The 15,502-nt window shown below is 38.0% G+C and overlaps 1 long non-coding RNA gene across 2 annotated transcripts in view; it reads left to right on the plus strand.

Annotated features, from left to right (window-relative positions):
* LOC135227617 (uncharacterized) overlaps positions 1–9,709 on the plus strand; it is a 41,082-nt gene extending 31,373 nt beyond the window's left edge. For both annotated transcript variants that reach the window (XR_010317785.1, XR_010317784.1), the window contains one exon: positions 334–9,709. This is a non-coding gene — a long non-coding RNA (uncharacterized LOC135227617). The remainder of the gene's footprint in view (positions 1–333) is intronic.
* The last annotated feature ends 5,793 nt before the right edge of the window (positions 9,710–15,502 follow it).

Genomic DNA, 15,502 nt, shown 5'->3' on the forward strand with positions numbered 1-15,502 from the left:
GGGGCAGGTAGGGAAAGAGCTGTGGCCACGGGGGACAAATCTTAGTGTTTTTCTCTATATATGTGCTAGAAAAAAACAAAAAAGCAAGTAGCAGATTTCAGTTCTAGTAACTGTATGAGCTCTTTATCTCACCTCGTGTGTGCTTGGATGGGGGGAGCTGTCCTACACTGAGGATACAAAAGAGTACAACTGTGCTTCTGGGTTACTCTCCTAGTTTACCTAGGTAGGTAAGAAGTCAGTTAGAAGAAACCTGCAGGGCCTAGGGACTTTCGGTTTGATGAGGCCACTTACTTGTTTTCATTCTCCTATACAACCTTTGTATCTGTGTTCCAGGTTATCCTTATAATAACATCATTGTCACTCATTTGATTTCTGGCATAAGCTCTAAGTGGAAGAAAGGGGGAGAATTCCAGCTAATTTGTTGGAAACTGCACTGGGAATGGACTGTCTTTGTCATCACCATTTACATGTGGAGGAGTGCAGCTTATGAAGGCTGACAATAGAAGCAGCAGATCCTGCATCTTGGCAGAGGGAATATTCATAGTTTCAGTAAATTAAGAGCAGCCCTGAAAGTGCATGACGCGTTGACTTGTAATGTTGCTAAGACATGGACTTCAATCACATGTGCTGGGATGCTGGGCACTAAAGAATGAGTCACTTGCTAGTAATCGACTTTAGTGGCTCTTGGCAGAAATATAACTTAAGAGAAAGCCTGAAACTTATGCAAATATTCCTGTGAAGAACATGGGATGGAGACCCTAGTCTGGCTACCAAAATTTTGCTATGAAGAGCATATGAAAATTTTAAGAAGCATTTTTATTTGCAAAGATGAGGTTATTAGAAACTAACCATTAAATCTCTTTGAGCAGAAGCTTTTTCTTTTTGGACTGAAGAATTCCGTCTAGGGGAAGAGTTATAAGCCGATTGGAACTACTGTTCATTGCGGATGAAATCAGACCACACTGGAAAAAGGATGTGAATGCATATATCTAGTAAGAGGAAGCCAACCTCAGCATCTAAAGGAAAAGGGCACACTGAATTTTCTACTGAGTTGCAATGCAGCAGATTTTGTGATTAATGGTACACTTATCCTGCCCTTCTCCTAACCTGAGGCCGTCTAGCAACAAGAACAAGCTTATTGTGCCTGCATACTGGTAGCCCCATATATGAAACTGTTACATGGTGCTACTCTTTTTGAATAGATTTCATTAGGGTACCCTTTCTCACACCAGAAACACAAAGCTAAAGCAATTTTCCAGTGATAATGCCAGGTCTGGCATATAAAGCCTATGGTAAAATTAAATAGATTTTCAGAGATCACCTAGGTATTTTACCAGAAGATTAAACCTAAGAGTTCTTTGGGCTGGAGATTAGGCCAGAAAAGCAGTTAGGTCCCTTCTGTCTCTCCTTCCTTTTATTTCTTTTTGCCACCTTTGAATGAGCTCTTAGTGAAGGAGGAAGACAAAAACAATTACTGGTAAGGAGGACAGAGAGGATGGAAAGGAAACCAAAGAGCTGTTACTGAGAGGCAAGGAGGTGTCCTTTGACTATTTACCTGGGGTTCTCAACTCCTGGGTACCTGGAGCTTCTAAAAGTATCGGTGTCTGGGCCTGATTCCAGAACATTATTATTGGAATTCCTAGGTGTGATACACAGATATCGGTGCTTTTTAAACAGTCCTTTATAATTTGAAGCCAGCCTGGGAACTAATGATTTCTCTCGATAGGCCATTCCCAGGAAGAAAAAGGTATGTAAGAGATCAAAGCTGAACACAAAAACCTGGACACTACCTGTTATTTAAATGACATTTGACAGAGTTATCGTGTTAGTTGCTTACTTAGTTGCTACATTTATCTCAATTCTACGGTGAAGCTCTCCCTAAGTATGAGCTGTGTAATACTAGTTTCATGGACTTTTCATCAGCTGAGAGGATAGGGAAAGACAGGTTTAATGGTGAAGTGAGTTTAAGAAATTCCAATGAAACAAAACAACCTAGGTTGCTTTCTCTTCCTCCTTCTTTTCCTCCCCTTCTCCTTCCTCTCCCCACCTCCTCCTTTTTCTTCTACTTTTTCTATCTCCAAGGGGAGATATAATACAGATGCATTCTCCAAACATAATTGACATTAGAATTCCTTTTTTATCCCTTGGAGCATGCCTGTACAAATGTCCTGTGCACAGTAGGTACAGCCTGGGAGAAGAGATAAAAATTGCCATTTGGGGGGGTGGGTCCTGCTGGCTGTGGCTATCTCCTTAAAGTTTGCCAACTTTCAATCTCTGGGCAGTTCTCAATTCCTATTTTACTCAAATTATTATTTAATCAATGTTGTTGTTGTTAGGTACCGTCGAGTCGGTTCCAACTCATAGAGACCCTATAGAAATGAGTAGAACTGCCCCACAGGGTTTCCAAAGAGCAGCTGGTGGATTCGAACTGCCAACATTTTGGTTAGCAGCCAAGCTCTTAACTACTGCACTGCCAGGGCTGTTATTAATCAATAGCTCAAGGAATAACCCTAATATATTTTTCATGTTGTTCAATTCATAACTCAGTGGCGTTTTCCAGTGCAGTAGGAATCTGAGACAATGTGACCTTTTGAGACAGATTCACTTCTCCTACTCCTTTTGCTTACTATGTTTGTCCTAGAAATGGCCTGCGCTACATTAAGATGAACGTTTAAACAGAGACACTTGTGTAAATATATACAATATGTATATCTAGATTTGTTGTTGTTGTTAGGTGCCATCAAGTCTGTTCTGACTCATAGTGACCCTATGTACAACAGAAACAAACACTGCCCCATCCTGCACCTTCCTCACAATCATTACTATGCTTGAGCCTGTTGTTGGAGCCACTGTGTCAATTCATCTCATTGAGGGTCTTCCTTAATTTCTCTGACCGCCAGCTTTACCAAGCATGATGTCCTCCTTCAGGGGCTGGTCCCTCCTGATAACATGACCAAAGTATGTGAGAAGATGTCTCGCCATCCTGGCTTCCAAGGAGAACTCTGGCTGTATTTCTTCCAAGACTGACAGACTTTTTCATTCTTCTGGCAGTCCATGATAGCATATATTCAATATTCTTTACCAACACCATAATGTAAAAGAATCAATTCTTCTTCAGTCTTCCTTATTCATTGTAAAGTTTTTGCATACATATGAAAATATCATGGCTTGGGTCAGGCAGACCTTAGTCCTCAAAGTGACGTTTTTACTTTTCAACCCTTTAAAGAGGTCTTTTGCAGCAGATTTGCCCATTGCAATACGTCTTTTGATTTCCCGACTGCTGCTTCCATGGGTATTGATTGTGGACCCAAGTAAAAGGAAATCCTTGACAACGTCAATCTTTTCTCTCTTTATCATGATGTTGCTTATTGGTCCAGTTGTGAGGATTTTTGTTTTCTTTATGTTGAGGCATAATCCATACTCAAGACTGTAGTCTTTGATCTTCATTAGTAAGTGCTTCAAGTCCTCTTTGCTTTGAGCAAACAAGGTTGTGTCATCTGCATATCATAGGTTGGTAATGAGTCTTCCATCAGTCCTGATACCACATTCTTCTTCATATAGTCTAGCTTCTCAGATTATTTGCTCAACATACAGATTGAATAAGTATGGTGAAAGGATACAACCCTGATACACACCTTTCTTGATTTTAAACCATGCAGTATCCCCTTGCTCTGTTTGAATGCCTGCCTCTTGGTCTGTGTACAGCTTCCTTGTGAGCACAATTAAGTGTTCTGGAATTCCTATTCTTCAAAATGTTATCCATATAGGTGGGGGGGAGGGGGGGTGGAGGACGTATATGCTTTCCTGACATGAGAGCTTTTGATGAGTTTTGAGAATGCTCAGATTCCAAAAGCTTATCCTACAAAAGTGACAAATGACTTTACTTTTCTATGCTTAAGGCCATCTCCCTCTGAATTTTTTTTTTTTTTTTTTTTTTTTAGTTCTTAATGTACGATAACGAAAATTCTTTTCAATCAGATAGAGAGGAGAAAATTAATGTGACTTATTTTCTTCATGGTGTTGTTTAGGACATGCTTCTTTAGAAAAAGAAATCATGAAGAATTTGATGCAGGCTGGAATGATGAGGGCTGTATGTGGTGGGCTTCAGTTTACTGGAAAAATTTTCAGAAATGAGAGCCACTGTCTCTCTTCATTCTACTTCTAGAACCCTCACATACCACCATATTTATTGCTACTTATGCCATTAGCCAAGAAAATGTATTTGTTAAAGGACCCTGGCAATAACAGGAATTTCTGATACTCCGCACAACTTCAGTAGAAGAGAATTTTTCAGCACCGTTTCCCTATGAATCAGCAAGCAGTTAGGACTCTCACTCTACTCTCTGAAAGAAACTGAAATAGTAATACTCCATCACCGATCAGTGGAAAGGAGGAGAGGGGCTGAAAGAGAGCTGAAACTAAGTCACATTCTTCTATGAGAACTGGGGAAAAGTGAGGACTCCCTGAGTGGTGAAAACGATTAACATGTTCTGCTGCTAACTAAAAGGTTGGAGGTTCAGGTCCAACCAGAGGGGTTTCAGAAGAAAGTCCTGGTGATCTATTTCTGAAAAATCAGCCATTGAAAATATGGAGCACCGTTCTACTGTGACACATGTGAGGTCACCGTGAGTTAGAATCAACTAGATGGCAACTGTTTTATGACTCACAGCAACTGTGATGGTTAAGATTGTGTGTGAACCTTGCTGGGCCATGATTTCAGTGTTTTGGCAGTTGTATAATGTTGTGATCACTTCCCTGTTGAAATTTGATACGTGGTCACCCCCATGGTGGAATCTCTGGGTAGTATTGGTAGGGGGGGCCTGTGGTGGCTCACCACCCCCTCAGCCTTCATCTCTCCACCTTCCACTGCCTACTTCCTTCCTGCTGCCTTGCCAAGGTTTTTGGCTTGTTCTGGATCCAGAAGCTGCCTCTTGTCTGACCTCCAGTTCTTGGGACTTGAGCTAGCTGCTTACCTGTCCCTCTTGGGATTTGCTGATCTTCAGAGTCTGTGAGCAAGAGTCCTGCTCCCCAACCTGCTGATCTTGGGTTCGCCAGCCCCTGCAGCAACATGAATCAAGAGAAACCTTGTGATCTTTTCTGCATACCTTGGGAATCCTTGACCTTCACAGCCTGTGAGTGGGAGCCCTGCTCTTCAACCTGCTGATCTTGGGTTCACCAGCTTCTGAAGCTCTGCAAATTGGGAAAGGCCTCTATCCTGACCCCACAGACTTGGGACGTTCCAACCTCTACAATTCCATGAGATGTTTCCTTGATATAAATCTCGCTTTATATATATTTACGTGTTTACTGGTTTTGCTTCTACAGAGAACCCAGCCTGAGACAGCGACCCTATCAGACAGTGTAGAACTGCCTCACAGAATTTCCAAGGAGTGCCTGGTGGATTTGAACTGCTGACCTTTTGGTTAGTAGCCATAGCTCTTAACCACTATGCCACCAGGATTTCCAGGAAAGAATGAGGGAGGAATAAATGCTTCCATCAAATAGACGTCCAAATAATGGCTTCTTTACTGAAGCAATCACATTTTTGTTCTGGGTGAATAGGAAGAAAAAAATGGTTAAAAAATTAAGTTGTTAGGTAATATATTGATTATAACAATAAAAATGTATTTATTGTTGATGCTGCTTTTGTTGATTCTGAATTTTTGGCACAGCTTGTGAGCTCCCAACCTGTTTTTAAATTTCCATTTTGCTTTCTAGAATTTTGCTAATTTTTTAATTCTGTGCTTTTTTAAAAAATGTATAATTTGCTTTTAACTAATTTTGCCTTCCCTGCTTATTTTTGCCAGTTTGTTTTCAACCACATTATCTGTGATGGTGCCAATCAACCTGAGTCAAAAAGTTCAATAGATTCCTTATCATCATCATCATCCTTAGTATCACCCTACCCCAACTGGTGTCATATCTTGAAAAGCAAAGGGCTTTCATATTATACAGGAAGCCATTTCACTACAGGCGACTGCTTTTTTTATTTTTCTTTTGGAAATATTAATATTAAAATGATACTTTATTCAACCACCAGAGGGAGCCCCCAAATCTGGATTCCAAAAGGGAACAAGAGTAAATTAAATAAGTAGAAAGTTTTATGTTTTATGGTTGAAAATCAGAAGTTCACTCAGACACTGTGTCACGGTATTGTGGGAGCACATACTGGGTCTTCTGTACATACTGAAATCTTATTCTGCTAAAAGTGCATATAATTTTAATTAACCATTATTAAATAATAGTCTATGGTTTTGTTTTCCCCCAAGGAGAACCAAATGTTTTCATTTTTCCCTGCACAAATATGTGGGTGTGGAATGGGGAAGGGAGCTATCTGTTTCCTGCAGGCAGGACAAGCCCCTACAGAGCTAGCTCCCTCCAGTAATAATGGGTCCTGGGTCTCCAAGAACAATCCACTTTTAAATGTCAAGCTTCTTGTAAGCAAGCCTTCAAGTTACGTTTCCCTGTAGCTTTCCAGGTCTCTTTTAGTAGGACAGTGCTTGGAAGTGGCATTCCCTCAAAAGTTTTCTTATCCAGCAACTTATTGTTTCTTGTAATAATGTATAGAAATAGTAGGGTAGATATAATCAATCCTAATTCATGGAAATTATGCCCACAGACGTTAAACAAATTACCCAAGGCCATGTAGCAGATGAGTGAGAGACCTGAGATTAGATCCAGGACCCTTAGCGGTTTAGGTTGGTGTATTGTCTTCCCTGACTTCACACGGCTGAAACTGACTTACTTGTTTCCATCACACTTGATTAAAATCAGGTATTTTAATTCTCATTTCTGTGTTGAAGCCAAATCAGGTATTTTAATTCTCATTTCTGTGTTGATATTCTCAATCAAACCAAATAGAAAGATGAATTATGAACAATGAATAGTGGTGAAATATATTCATTCAGTGTCAGCATTGATATGTATCGCTATTTCACTTCCTTAAACCTCCTATTCTCTCCACACCGCTTACCAATGTACTTAATGTATCAACAAAATTCTTTTAATAAGGACACAGCCTGAATACCAACATTTTGAGTAAAGAAAAAAAATTGTATTTGACATCAGTATAACTCTTCATCTTAACTTCATCACAAGTCTTTATATATGTATAATTAAAAGCTATTTGCAAATAAAGTAAAATATTTAATACATAAAGTCTCCATTTTGACATATTTTTCCATAGAGTACAGTCATTCACAGGCAGTTTTCAACAAGCTAAATGAGCTCACTTCTTTTCAAGCCTAAGAGGTCTAAACAATAATATGGTCTCCCAGACACAAAGAGGAAACAGCAGGCCTCTGTACCGTGCTGTGATCATTCCCTGGGCCAGTACTTTCACAGCTGTAATCAAAGGTGCCCAGGAGCTATGCCCCAATGTATACCAGTCGCCATCAAGCCAATTCTAACTCATGGTGACTCCATATGTGTCAGAGTAGAACTGTGCTCCCTAGGGTTTTCAAAGGCTGACTTTCAGAGTTAGATCTCTGGGCCTTTCTTCTGGGTGGACCCGAACCTCCAACCACTCAATTAGCTGCCAAGCATGTTAACCATTTGCACCACCCAGCGACTCCTATGCCACAGTGGCCTCCTTAGAAGGAGGGGGTGTCCTAAATGTTACTTCCACCTCACCCAGACCTCCACTGATGGAGGCCATACCTCCATAAAAAGTCCCAGGGCTGGTTTTGTGCTGAAGCACAGGGCCCCTCCACAACACCCATGCTGTAATCTGCACTAATATATACATATGACTGCTGCCTCCTCAGCTTACCACAGGGGGCAGAAGCTGACTGATAAACTGCCTAGAGAGACGAATTCCCAAGGAAAGGCAGGAAGATACAGAAATGTTAAAAGAAAAAGAAGTTTAAAATGCGTTTTCTACTGCCATCTTTAATCACATCATACGGAAGTGGGTTTACTTTGTCTTGTTTAAAAATAAAACAACTCTTCATTAATGCCAATGATGTATGAGACTAAGGTATAGAAAAAGCCAGGACAATTTAAAATTTTTTTGCAGAAAAATACTCCTGGAATGTGTTCCTTTTTGCACTTTGTATTTCAATTTTAATAATTCTAGGAGTAAGTTTCACTTTAATATCCTGGCTTTCTTATAATCCCCACAATGAAAAACGCATTTCTTAGAAAAAAATTCTTCCCAAAGGAGTCCGCCCCATGAACATTCATTTAAACTGCCCTTGCTAGTCAATCGTTTTCATCCTTTAATGTACATTTTCTAAAACCTGAGCAAAGACCTACAAAGCATTATTTTTTTCAATGAGTTGAGCTACATGCAGAATTGAAAAGCCTCACCTCTGTAGAAAGCATTATGAAGAAACATCAATCCTGGCTATCTCTCTGTACAAAGTTGCCTAGGTTATCCCTATTTTTTAAAATGGTAGTGACAAGCAGGATTCTAGATGCCTCCTGCTGGGGTTTGAAATTTTGCTTCACCAATAACTCAGTTGTCTTGGGTAACTCAATTTCTGTGTCTTAATTTTGTTATCTGTAAAGTGGAGATAATAGTATTTATCTCCTCATGCTTTTGTGAGGATTAAATGAGCTGATATATGTAAATTATGAAAATTTATTAAAAAATAGAACCGTGCCTGGCATTGGTATTTATTTAAATAAATAAAATACTTTTTCATAGTATCACTATGCTCTAGGTCAACATTTGCATACTAATGATTGGATCTCTCCCTAAGTACCCAGGATACTTGTATTTGAAGTTTGTTTGAAAATGAGGTGCATAGGGCACTGTCTGGCTCCCAGTTTTCTTACCTACAAAAGGGTGATGATGATCTTGACTTGAAGGCCTGATTGTGAAATGCAGTGAGGTAGTTCATATGAAATGTGTAGCAGAGGATTGGTGAATAGAAATAACTATGTGCAAGGTCATCACATAAGTTCAAACAAACCATGTGAAGATTCAAAAAAAAAAAAAAAAAAGGACTTTTACAGAAACAAAACCACTACATGTTAAAAAGGCTCAGTTTTTTGTTCTATTGCTTTTGGATTGAAATTAGAAATTTTCAATCCAAGTTTTATTTTCAAAAAGTACCTATATAGAGGAAACATCTGGAAAATGCCATCCCCTAAATTGTCAGTGGAAACCCCAGTAGCATAGTGGTTAAGTGCTATGGCTCCTAACCAAAAGGTCGGCAGTTCGAATCTGCCAGGTGGTCCTTGGAAACTCTATGGGGCAGTTCTACTCTGTCCTATAGAGTCGCTATGAGTTGGAATCAACTCGATAGCAGTGGGTTTTTTAAATTATCTGTATTTTAACAATAAATATCTACCCACCGACAAAGCTTTGTAGAAATACTGTCAAAGTTTACTTAGATGCATACAAAATAATGGAGATACCTGCTACTCAGTGGTGAAGAAATCTCCGCTCGTGGTTTCCTTTGTAAGGATGATTAGAGAAAAATAAAAAAAGCAAAAGTTTAAGTATGCTTCAACTATTCACATGCTAAAAGCAAATAAAATAGTGTGAAGTAGACACCATCTTAAATTTACCAAACTGGATTTGCGTATCAGATGACTGGAAATAAGCCATAAAAACTGCTCTTCATACATCAAAAAAAAAAAAAAAAAAAAAAAAGCCAAATCCATTGCCATTGAGTCAATTCCAACTCATAGCAACCCTCTAGACAGAGTAAAAAAAAAAAAAAGAACTGCCTTATTGAATTTCCAAGGAGCGGCTGGTGGATTTGAACTGCTGATCTTTTGGTTAGCAGCTGAGCTCTTAACCACTGCACCACCATACATTATAGCATATTCAATAAATAATTTTGCAAATCTTTATTAATGCCACATAAGACTTTAATAACCCATAAGCAATTCCAATAAGGCCTTGAGAATTGCCTTTGTTTTGGTGAAAAATAAGTGTGATATTAGAAGTGGGATTTGGTAGATGGTAGGACAGGCTAGACATAGGAATGTAGGGTCTTATGGCCGCATAGGCACAATGAGGCTTGACGAGGTATTTAGGAAAGACTCTAAAGTGAGCAATTAGAAGGAAATAAGCAAGTTCTGATGAAGGGCACAGTCAATGACTAAGAGATGCATGGAGAACACTAGGTTGAGAGTTATGGGCCAGGAAGAGCTTATGTCTAGAGCCTACATCTAGAACAAGATAGGCATCACTCTATCATGGAGGCTGGGTTTAGAGTCAACATTCTAACACCCAGAAGGACTAAAACAGAACAAAGATATGTTGGGAAAGGTACAGCCTTTCTAGGGCAGAACTCAGTTACTGAAACTAGGCTACAAAGTAATAGCCTAATTTTGGGGATTAGGACAAAAGATGGGAATAGGATTTAAAATTTCCCTGCTTAGGGAAAAGATAGGTTTTAAAAATTAAGTTCAAACCTACAGGTGACAGATTTACTGTGCAATATAATGAACACCATAGGCACCAATAATTTATGGTGAATACATTCATGAGTTTCATAGGATGGTTTCCCCTAAGATCCTTCACAAAGACACATGGTATAGAAAACCAAATTAAAGTTCAGTAAAAGTCAAAGCAGGACAATTTAGTAGGTGTTCTACGGATATACGTGATCTGCTTTTATGCCAAGGAGTATCTGTTTTGTGTAGGTGTTACCAAGATGCTTGGCCATTCATCTCTTCTTATGAAGAACAAACATCTGGCTCAAGTGCATACATGAATATAGAAGGTGGGGATGAGGAATAAAATAATTTTCATCACCTCATCCAGGAAGTAAATGATGGTGGCAAAGTAGAATTGGAGTCTTTTGGGGACACAGCACTTAGATTGCTTTTCTCATTTTGAACATACTGTATTTGGGCTCCAATAAGACTAGAGAACCACAGAATTTTCTCCTGGCATGGACAGTTCAAATAAAGTGGAGATTTGATAGCATGGAAGATTGTTCCTGACATGAGTGGGTCCCAGTGGTGCCTTTTTTCTGGTGTAGGCAGCTGTGCAAGTAGTAAACCAGATTCGTTAAGGGCTTCCTTCTTCTGAAGAAGACAACAGAGAAGAAATGGTAGAGAGAGGCAAAGGCCCCTATTTGAATTATGCAGCATTCCTATACCCTCTGTATTTCCCCAAGGACAACTGGATCTCTAGTCTCATATTTTTTTAAAATAAATTAAAATTAAGAATTAGGGCACCAGAATTGTGTGTCCATTGCTAACTAGAGGGGAAGGTTGGTTAATGGTGGGAATTTTTTTTTTTTTTTTTTTTTTTGAGGGAATGTGTTACCACCCAAAAACCTTATATTCAGCCAAATTACTGCTCATGTACTTTGGCCACAGAAAGTGCTTTTTTTCATATGCAAAGTCACAGAAAATGCTCACATGTACTTCTGAAAATAATCTTTCACCAGCTGAACAAGAGATTGATTAAAATAGAGAGCACAAGAATGAGGAAGTTACAGTATAAAATGATAACCAGTAAGCATTGAAACTAGTTGAACTTTGTTTTATTTAATCAATAATTATAAAAATGCATGTAAAAATAAAAATAATTCTTTAAAGGCAAGATACAAAGCATATGCTACTAACAAACAGGATCTAAGGGTCCAAGATTATATTTTATTTAGACCAGGAAGTGGGGTAGAGTTGGTTGGTAGCAGAAGAGGAAGTAAAGTATGCTGCATTTCTCAGCTTACATAGGAGGAAGTCAATGGATAACACTTCTGCGCTGATGTAGAAAATTTTAAATATATCTATTGCAGTACATATTTAAAATATTGATTTTTAAGTAATCAATAGTAATATAGAGCAGGATGGCTTTCAAATCACTAGAGAAAGTAAGCAAACAAAACATGCAGGGAAATACAAGTAAAAGGAAACAGAAAGAACACAAGGTAAACAGAGCATGAAATATGGTGATGCTCATATGTTAATATTTCATGTACAATTCTAAATTAAAAAAGTTTAAACTCATTATTAAAACATAAAGATTAAAGTTTGGCCATCCCAAAATATCTAAACATACACCATGCAAAAAAGATAACACAAAACAAAGTAGCAAAAAATAAAAGAATAGGTTAATGTAGATTCAGCAAACAACAACTAAATAAAAGAGGAGTGGGACTGTTAACATCCAATGAAACAGAATTTCAAAACACAACCAGTAGACGGAGGAAATATAAAAGTGAATATCCGCACTGAAGCTATAGTAACATAAAACTCTAAACAGCAAATAACATGGTGGTGACCATAATATATAGGGCAGAAACTGACAAAGAAAAGGGGAAGGAAATAAATAGTGCAATAGTTTTAGGACAGTTTTTATCAGCTCTCTCAGTATTTGACAGGTGATTAGATACAAAATAAATAAGGATATAAAAACGAAAATCAAACCCGTTGCCATTGAGTCTATTCAAGTCACAGCAACCATACAGAACAGGGTAGAACTGCCCTGTAGAGTTTTCAAGGAGGGGCTGGTGGATTCAAACTGCTGACCTTTTGGTTAGCAGCCAAACTCTTAACCACTATGCCAAAGGACATAGCTTACTCTAAGTAATTGCTTTAATTGTTAGAATGATAATCGAATTTTCTCCCTTAAAAATATTTTATCCTTTTAACTTTCCTTAAAACATTTTTCAAGTATTTATCAGTATTTATGATATACGAGGACCCATGAAAAATCTCAATAAATTCTCCAATTCAGAAAAACGTACATGTTATACTTTAGAGTAACCCTTAAATAAAACTTGAAATTAAACAACAAAACTCATAACTACTTGGATATTAAAAATTATCACCTAAGTAACTCTTGGGTCAAAGATGAAGTTAAAATAAAAATCTAAGGACAGATTTCTAGAAACAAGGCAGAATATATATCCTGAAAAGCCTTACTACAATGTATATTTCTATGTGGATAAAATATAAAACCGTTTTTAATGTGCTCACTGCAAGTAAGGGAATCCATAGGGTTAAATAAAAAACAAAAACAAAAAGTTAGAAAGCTAATTGAGAAATAGAACTCAAATCTACAATTTCCCTGTAAATGGTTCCAGATAAACAGGCAGCTTTCCCAGGAGACCAGGACCTCAGCCTAGGCAAGGCATATGGGGTTGGAACTGAAGCTCCATCACAAAGAGCTAAAACATGAGAAAAAGAGTAGATCAAACAAATAAAAAATAACAACAAAGAAAAACTTCTTCTGAGCAAACGAAGAAGACAAGCTTGTTTTAGCTAGTACTTCCAGTGGGTAAACAACAAGTAAAAAAATAATGTGTAACTACATTGGTTTCAAGTTCAAATTTACACTACTAGTGTGGTTTGGGGAAGCACAAGCTGAGAAATTAAGTTAATCCAAAAGCAAGCAAAAAATAACTTATATAGGAAAAAACAAGTAAAATGAACCAGAATGAAAGAACAACATAAACAGCATGATATAAGATGCTGGACATATGTGGGAAGAAATGAATGTATATTCTCTGAGGAGAGATGCACCCTCAATTCAGGTCAGGTGAAAATAATACAGATAAAGCCCAGAGAAAATAAATTCACACTGAAAAGTTAAAAAGCACAAAGAAATAAGCCACAGTGAATGAGAACAACTGCAAATTAAAAAAATAAGAGAAAGAAGCATATACATAAAAAGAACAGACATTTTTACAAAGAAAAAAAAAACTTGTAATGAAAAATATAACGTAACATGTGTAGACCTTTTAGAAGAAAAGAATAGAGAGAATGAAGGAGATGATAGATAAGGTCTAAGATTTTTCAAAATTGACTAAAGACTTGAATACTCATATTCAAGAAGCACAGGTGAATCTTAAGTAGCTAAAAAGATGAAATCCATACCTAAATGCATTATGTTTCCTTACAAATCATCGATGGAAAAAAGATCTTAATAAAAGTCATAGAAAAAGAAATCATGAATATGATTGCCAATAGATTTTTTAACTATGGAAGCCAGAAAGAGCAGACGAATATCTTCAAAATGCTTAGAGAAAATAATCTGGAATTTTTATGCTCTTTCAAGAATGAGAGTTTAAAAAAATTAGGACAAATAAAAATGAAGTTGATCCCCAGTAGATACACACCAAAGAAATTTTGAATGTTCTTGAGAAAGAAGGAAAATTATTCTGGAGAGGAGGACTGAGATAGAATATTAAATGGGGGTGGGGAGGGGAGAATAGAAAAAAGAAATTCAAATGGTAAGCATGTGAGTAAATACAACCAAATATTGAATATATAAGACATTATTGTCTAAATTTAAAAGTAAATGAACAAGATAGACATAAAATGCTGTGTAACAATAAAATGTACCATGTGATAGAGTTGATCAGAGTCAAAGTGTTCTAGGGCTCCTTTTATTGTTTAAAGAGATTGTAGAGAGAGAAAATAATTTGAACATTTATGTACTGTATTACACATTCAGTATAATCATTGCAAAAATAAAGATAAGGTATAAAATTCTGAAATAATAGTGAGGAGAAATAAAATTAAGGGAAAAAATCAAACCTAAAGAAGGTACAAAAGAGTTGGAAAAATAGCAATCAAAAATAAGATGATGGAAAGAATTCCAAATATAGTAACAATCACAATAAATGTAAATGGATCATTCTTACCAGTTAAAATACATAGATTATATTTAAAATAAAAATCCAGCTATATACAATTTATAAGAAACATACACACAAGAAAAACAAGCTTAAGAATACCTAGTATATTAACCCAAAGAAATTGTTTTTGTTATATTAAAATTAGAAAATTTGATTTTAAGGGGAAGTGTTTCAAGATGGTGGAGTAGTCAGATGCTTCATAAAATCCGTCTTACAACAAAGACCTGAGAAAACAAGTGAATAGGACATAGATGACAACTTTGGAACTTTGAGTATCAAACACAGGCTTAAGAATAGGACCAAGCACCAAGTATAGAAAGACAGTATAGAAACAGTGGATATGGAGAAGTACAGATCGCCAGCACCCTGCGAGCCGAACCTGCACAGTGCAGCCATATCGAGACAAAGAAAATAGCGTTTTCACCTGAAACCCCTATCATCTGGTACAGCCAAACAGGAGCAACTGTGCATTTATGTCCAGAGCCAGGCAGGAGTGCTTCCTTCCCTGAGAAAGTTAAGTGCACACACCTTACCTACCATGCCCACCCCAGCCACCACATCAGAGGCCCGTGAGCCTGGAATGCCCCTCACCCTCCTCATCCACCCCCCTTCCCCACGCATGATTACGGTCTGCTGGCATCTACCACTACCCTTAAGTCGGGAGCTCACAAACTGGAGGCACCTGTCCTTTTGCTCAGCCACTTGTACCAGAGGCCCATGGACCTGCAGTGCCTCCTACTCTCTCCAGCCACCTGCACTGGGGGCCTGAGAAACAACAGCACCTCCTACTCTCTCTGGCCACCCACGCTGGGGGCCTGAGGGCTGGAAGTGCCTTCCACTCCATCCAGCCACCCACATCAAGGGCTGAGGACTTGCAGTGCTTCCTGTTCCCTCCAGCTACCTGCACCTGGGACCTGAGGGCTGATGGTGCCTCCCACTGCATC

The sequence above is a fragment of the Loxodonta africana genome, chromosome 14, assembly GCF_030014295.1.
Source record: "Loxodonta africana isolate mLoxAfr1 chromosome 14, mLoxAfr1.hap2, whole genome shotgun sequence".
In the NCBI taxonomy this organism is placed as follows: Eukaryota; Metazoa; Chordata; class Mammalia; order Proboscidea; family Elephantidae; genus Loxodonta; species Loxodonta africana.